This window comes from Arachis hypogaea, chromosome 7 (genome assembly GCF_003086295.3).
Source record: "Arachis hypogaea cultivar Tifrunner chromosome 7, arahy.Tifrunner.gnm2.J5K5, whole genome shotgun sequence".
Classification (NCBI taxonomy): domain Eukaryota; kingdom Viridiplantae; phylum Streptophyta; class Magnoliopsida; order Fabales; family Fabaceae; genus Arachis; species Arachis hypogaea.
The window spans coordinates 77,728,372-77,736,060 of NC_092042.1; the positions used below are offsets into that span (position 1 = coordinate 77,728,372).

Consider the following 7,689-nt stretch of genomic DNA (forward strand, 5'->3'; position numbering starts at 1 on the left):
TAGCTTATTTTTTTGAATTATAGTAAGTATGAGTAATGAAAAAGCATAGCTTTTGATTTTTTAGTGCATCACTTTAAAAATATAGTTTATTTTAATTTTTATTGATACAGAAAAGCGATAATTTTGAAAATAGACAATGCCTAAATAGACAATTTTCACTAAAATACTTTAAAGCTAAATAAGTTTAGCCTTTGACAAAAATATCATTTTTCGTAGCTTTTAATTACATTATTTAAGAATAGATGCATGAGTGATTTTTTTCTAATGATTATAGAAGAGTTAATGAAAGAGTGCTTAAAATATTCTAAATATTCATATTTTAGTTGGGAACGGTAACGATAATATTGGGACCATAAAATACTATATAACAAAAATGGGACTGGAAATGAACAGCAAAATTTTTATATTCATCAAACTTAAAAATAAAAGACATCGTTTGATCTAATTAACCACACTATCCGCATACAGTTAGACATGTTGCTACTTGCTTCAAAGAAAATAACCTCCTAATTATGTATTTCATCTATAAGGAAAAAAAAAAAAACACATACACACACACACCTGCTCATGATTAAAGTAGCTTCTCCCTCTACTGCTCTAGAGCTCTACCTAGCATATCCTGATGAAAAAAATGTATTTAAATTAAACTAAAGTTTTAATGATTACCTTTTAGAGTTATTGAAAATAAAATTTTTGTTGGGTGGACAAAAATATTTGTGAAATCATTTATCTGAATCATAATAGAAATACGGTATTTAGGTATATATTAGATCATGGTTTTCTTTAATTTTCTTTGTATAAATGTTATATATGTGCATCTTGCTTTGCCTATCAAATTATCATCTTTAGTTATAAATAATGTTTATTTTATATTGTTTGGAATATTTTTAAAACATATTTACTTGAAACTAGAACTGAAAGTATATAATTTAAAGAATTTATGGTCGCTCAGATCAGAGTTAGTCCCCTAAAGATGTACCAACAAACAAAGAAAGATTCATTCTTATTACTTTAATAAAGAATGTGATGAATAAAGGAGACAACAAATTAAACAATCAACCTTTCCACTAGGATGTACCAACAAGCAAAGAGAAACAATTACTTTTAAGATAATTATGGTGATAAATCTAATTTAGTATTTATAATTTTATATGCGTAATATTTATAATTATATATAATTATATATTTATTATTTATTATATTTGATATTATTTAATTATTATATTAATAATATTAATAAATATAAAATATAATTAATAATTAAAAAATATAAAATAAACAAAAAAAATTCAACCTAGCATAGTTAATAACACTTTCCTTCAACTTGTCATTAAACAATTATTAGCAAACATCCCACAACATTACAACTACTACTATAACTAATAAGCCAAGACCACAACAATTTTATTTTACTCAAGAAAAATTCTTCATAACAGACTACAATAAAAACAGTAGCAACATATAAACACTTTTTCTTAATTAATAGCCATATTAGCTACTGTCAATCTACTAGAGATATATATACCAACAAATTAAACAAAGAGAAACAATCATTTTTAAGATAATTATAGTGATAAATGTAATTTAGTATCTATAATTATATAAAATTATATTTATTATTAGTTAATTATTTTATTGGTGATATTAATCAATGTAAAATAAAATAATTAATAATTAAAAAATATAAAATAAAATAATTATAAATAATTATAAATGATTTTAAATTATTTTTTATTATTTTTTAAATATTTTTAACAATAAAATACTCAACCCAGCATAACTAAATAACTTCTTCAGTTAACTTATCATTAAACATCTTATTAGCAAACATGCTGCAACACTATAATTACTACTATAACTAATAACACAAGACACAATAACTTTATTTTACTCAACTAAAATTCTTCATAATAGAATACTAAAAAACAGCACCAACATCTAGTTCCATGGGAATTGGTTCCATGGAAAGGTGGCTACGTCCCATGGAAATGCATTCCATTTTCTCTGGATAAGCCTTCGGAGCCTGTCAATCTCTTCATGGTCAACAACGTCACCATCAACGACAAGAAAGAAAGGAGTGGCCGGGGGATTTGCAGCACCATGAGCATCTAGCTTATTTCTAAGCCCATTACGCAAGTCCGCCATTCCCACTGTAATGCGTTGCAAGCGATCCTTCAGTCCGAATTCTTCATCACGTAAGTCGTTTGATATAAAATGGTTAGCAAGTGTATTCCACTGAAGCGGATCCAATGATGCAGCCCTCAGCATGTGATTACGGCAAGCCTCTTCGTCACCAACAAGAGCAGCATCATGGGCTCTTCTCCAGTGTGTCGAAGGGATTGAATCCATCGTCAACAAGACAAATGCAAACTATTACGTACTTGAGTAAAAAAATTTGTGTGTTATGTTTTGCTGTAAATGAATGTTTTCCTCCCCATCCTTATATAGAACCCACTTGAACATTCTCATTAAATTCTTGTTTATCCACTCACAACATCAATACAGCAAACCTCAAAGTGAAATTGTTGCAGGTGAAGCTATTTTCATGAGTTGATAAAAATAATATTCACATGAGTTGGTAGGTGAAATGAACTACTCCAGGTTTCATTTTTCTTTCATTTCTTTTTACAAAGTGTATGAAGTTCATAGAAATAATATTCACGTGACCCCACGGCTTTGCATGACTCTTATGGGTCCCGTAATTATTTTTTTATTTTAACATTATTAAGATAATGTTTAGCAAATATATTACCCGAATTAGATCTTGTAATAGAGGGTGACGCATTAAGAGGCAGTGCCTCCCGGCCCGTTGATTGTAATATCGCCACGGAGTGAAACTGGAAAGAATCAAAGCAAGTGAAAAAATGTGGCAAAGACCGGTCAACGTACTACATGTATTTTGTATTGGAATAATGTATACTATGTACATACTACATACTTGTATGGTACATGTAATGTGTAATTCAAGTATATAATAATAATAATAATAATAATAATACTACTAATAATAATGTAGAACAATGAAAATAAATAAATGCGTGTCTCATATAGGTTGCTTCCTTTTCCCTCCCGCGGAAAAGAAACAGACAAATACCAATTTCTGCCAAATGCTAACTATGCTTCTTCCCTCATGTCATTCAATATCTACCTGATTCTGTTGTCCTTGCTTAGTTCCTTTCCATACATCGCCGTTTATTTTTTTATTTTTTTCATGTGCCCATTGTTTTGTTTTTCTTTTTTATCCTATTCGTTATTTGATATTTTTAGAATTAGTTTACTCTTATTATTCCCTTTTTTAAAGCTGGATATTTAGAATTGACAAAAAGAATAGCATAGTTATAACAACTTATAAACATCAATAATACAACGAAAGACATGTAATTAGGTTGTGATATTTAGATGTTGTTAGATCCAAATATTTAAAGTAATTAATTGAGTAAAATATCATGTATAGAACCACTTTATTGAAGTAAATCTCTAGATATAATATCATTCAGTTTGTAATTTGATTTCAATTCTTAGAAGAAAAAAAAATCGAGTTTTGGGCCTTTATTCCAAAATACTGATGTTAATGGAAAGAAAAAAACCTAACTCCTTTAGATTTTCTTCCCATTCACTTGAAAGCTTATAAATTCAGCATTGTAATTTTCTAAATATTTTTGTTATTAATTAGAGACTTTTAACGACGTAATAAAATTTTCTCAAATTTTTATTTAATTATTTTTTTAGAGAACTATAACTTTTTTGTAGAAGATCTACTTGTCCTATTATTCTAACAATATAGTAATATATCTTATAAATTAACAAGAATCAAGGTAAAAATTCAGCAATTTTTTTCTTGTATAAAATTCAGTAATATATATATACACCTCGTGTGCATGCGCTGAGTGGCAGATTCTATATCGTCAGCTCTCACAAGAAGACAAAGTTTCTTTACATTTGGTTGAACCCTTAATATCTTCTCTACAAAAACTGAAAATTAACCATAGAAGCAAATACCATCATCATAAGTACTATATATATACTTTCAACTTCATATATAATGATGCCAAAAATAATTAAGAAGGGTTTTAAGAGATAGAAAACACTTTTTGCAAGGAAGCCAGTGGCGCCAGTGACAAAGATGGTCTTGCCCTCAAGGAACTCGATTATGCTTCCCAACTCCATCTGATATACAAATCAAATATAAAGATTATGTTTCAAATTATCGAACTGTGTATTTGCTGCTTTTTTGGTCCATTTGATGGTTTTTAATAGGATAAAATATGTTGGATTTTTTTTTTCTTAAAATCTTCAAAATGTTTTAAAAATATTTTTACTTTTTAATAATTTCAAAGGAAATATATATATATATATATATATATATATATATATATATTACTCTTTTTAATTTTATAAAATTGATTCCAAACGAAAGGTAGGTACGTTTGGTTTCTCTTGTTTGCTTAATTTTCTTTTTTTGTTTTTTGACTGAAAAATTTTGTTTGCACTTTATATTTATTCTTTCTAAATTTTCTACAAAAATTTTAAAAAAACTTTGGTTTTATTTTGAAAAAAAGAAAAATAATATCTCATCATCAAAATTAACTTTTAGTTTCTTACAATAATGTAAAAAAAAAAATTTAATGCAGCGAAACTTATGTCGGTTTGAATTGATTTCAATAAAAAATTTGTTTAAAGTAAAATCTGATATATATCTATCTATGTTTTCAATAATTAAAAGGTGTTTTAAGAAAATTTTTTCCCAAGGAGTTCATACAAGTCTCATTTCTCAAAGATAAATACACCTTCCTTAATAGAAATAATATGGTGTTTGGTGCATTATTCTTGAGTTTTGTTCTAGAATTGTCATATACTTAACAAGTCTTTTTGCACAATTTTGTATATAATTTTTTTTATTTTTTTATGTTGTAAATTTTTATAATAAAAATTAAATTCTAAATTTTTTTACAGAAATTCTAATACCATATAAAACTATCTATCCCCAAAATTTAACATAATAAATAAAAAATACATGAATAATTATATAACTAATATTTTTATATATACTAACACTTTCTCATTTTATTAATAAAATATTTAAAAAAATTTTTAACATCATTTTTTAATAATACTTTCTAATGTCATGTTTGAGAAGAAATGGAAGTCACGTTAAAATAAATTTTATAATTATAAAGCATTCATTTAAAAGAAAATAACAATAATTTATCAAAAAATTAAAAGTTATTTTGATAACCATAAACAGTGTTGGGAAAGTTAATCCAAACAAATAAAGGAAGAGTCAACAACAAAATAAAAGATGGCATGAACTTGAAGCTGCAAAATGGTTCATCATCACAATTCTAACCACAATGTCATGATCATAATGATAACAATAATAGTTTTCATTCATGGCCGGCACCGGTCGAAATGGTGGCCGGAGACAGAGCTGCTAGTGCTTCCAAGAGCCACAGTCAGACCGAGAAGCGGCGCAATAACCAGATCAATGCACACCTTATAAGTCTAAAGAAACTAATTCCAAAATTTGATAAGGTACAATAGCTCATTTTAATTTTAATGTGTCTTAAATACTATATAAACTATAAGATATTGCCATTTGAAATAGGGCATAGTTAGTTTCAATAATACCATGAAAAATATATAAGGTATTGCCATTTTAATGTGTCTTAAAGTATGTTATCTTGATTCAAATAAAATTAAATCTAGAGATGAATATGAAGAGGTGGATAGGGTGAATCTAATGTGGGAAGAGGTAATATAAGTGAAATTGTATCAAGGTCCCTATCAAATAATCTCTCTTACCTTGTGAATGCATGGTGTTAGCCTATATGGGCACACAATAGAAAGCATATCAGAAATAAAATAAAGGGGAAGCAATTGAAAAAGAAAGGAAGGGTAAAGTAAATGAAGTGCAAAGAATAGAAGCAAAACCAAAAAGGAAGGCCTGAGACTGAGACAAGTACTATTTTTTTTTAAAATATGACAATGGCAATAGCAATGGGCATGCACTGAAATATTTATTTTTATTATTATAAAAATATGAAGACTATTTTTGTTTAGAAAAAAAGAAAAAAGAGAATAAAAAATCACATAAGTATATTACTAGTTATCCTATTAGTAGTGAATATAAGTAGTGAAACCTCTTTTTGTCATTACTTCATTATTGTTAGCTATCCTATTAGCTACCACACTCACTACTACTTAACAAATAAATAGTAAAGTATATTCTGTTATTGCTGTGACTGACGTTGAGTAATGCTGATCCAGTCACGAGGAAATTGTGAAGTTAGCATTAGCAGTATCACTTTTCATTTTTACAAAGCAGCAGTAGCACTGTTTGTCGGTTCCCATTCCCTTTAAGTCATTAAAATATTGCTAACGTGCATTAAATTTTAATTCTTACAACTCAAGCAAGACACCATCAGCTAATTAAACTTGAAGACTTAAAAGGGAGAGAAATCAACTTGAAAGTAGTAGCTAGCAAGAGGCTTTTATATTATGTACTTTTCTGTTCTGCCGAAAGTAATAGTTGTAGTGTAGTGTGCTGTGTGGCAAAATAAGCTTTTGTAAGAGATTGTGTAGCATATTAGTTAATGTCAAAATAATAATTATCTTGACACTTTAATTAAGCTAAGTGTTCCATAATGTAAAGCCTATGCTAATCAGACATAGAAATTAAATCAAAAATTCTATTCAGGCATTTCTCCGAACATGTGGTGTGCAGAGTTCAAAACAGTAAATTTTAGTTCAATCTAAGCAGTATTCAACCCAGTAATTTCAGAAAGATACAGCCAACAACAACTTCAGTCCAGAAACAAAAGTTTTAACAAACCTAAGTCTAACCAAAATTTCTAAAAATAGAATTAAAAAGCAGTGAAAATAAAGAAAAGAAAGACAGGGAACAGGGGAAGGGAACCTGCATTGATGAAAGGAGAAAGAAGAACGGAGAGGCGGTGGGGTGGTGGTGATGTTGCGGTGGCACAGAAGGTCACTGCCGCTGGTGGTCGCCGATGGTGGTGTCGGACGGAGGCGGTGGTGAAGAGAAAGCGAAGTCAACCAAAGGATACCTAGCTTGAAGAATACCTATCGAAGTCAACCAAAGAATACCTGGCTTGAATTGATGAATTGAAGCATGCAGATCCAAAGGCGAGGGTTCCAGAGGGACCAGAACCCACTGGCGAGGGCACAACCTGCCGTAGAAGCTTCGGCAGAGAGATAAGGGTTGAACGAGGGAATTTGGGGAAGTTTGCATTTCTGAACTTTGGACGCGGGAGTGGACGCGAGAACATGTGTTTTTAGTGATAAAAATCGACGGCATATTTGTCAATTTTAATTAAAAAAAAAAACAACACATATAGCGTCTATTTTATAGATTAAATTTACACCGTTCATTCCATTTTAGAAAGTAATCAAGACCGTTCAAATTTATCGATGGCAACGTTGTTGATATTTTAAATAAAAAATAGACGCCATATTCGTCGATTTTAATATAAAAAAAACAGCACATATAGCGTCTATTATATAGATTAAATTTAGACCGTTTATTCCATTTTAAAAAGCAATCTAGACCGTTCAAATTTATCGACGGCAATGTTGTCAATATTTAAAATAATAAAATAGACGCCATATTCGTCGATTTTATTTTCGACTTCTGGTTCGTCGATAAGATGATGATAATAGGGAAAAAAA

General features: G+C 28.9%; 1 long non-coding RNA gene across 1 annotated transcript; it reads right to left on the reverse strand.

The window, feature by feature from the left end:
• Positions 1-3,767: 3,767 nt before the first annotated feature.
• LOC140174251 (uncharacterized) lies at positions 3,768-7,256 on the reverse strand. The gene is made up of 3 exons (XR_011863523.1): positions 6,917-7,256; positions 4,089-4,167; positions 3,768-3,972 (listed from the first exon to the last, which is right to left on the reverse strand). It is a non-coding gene; the product is annotated as an uncharacterized lncRNA (long non-coding RNA).
• Between the last annotated feature and the right edge of the window lie 433 nt (positions 7,257-7,689).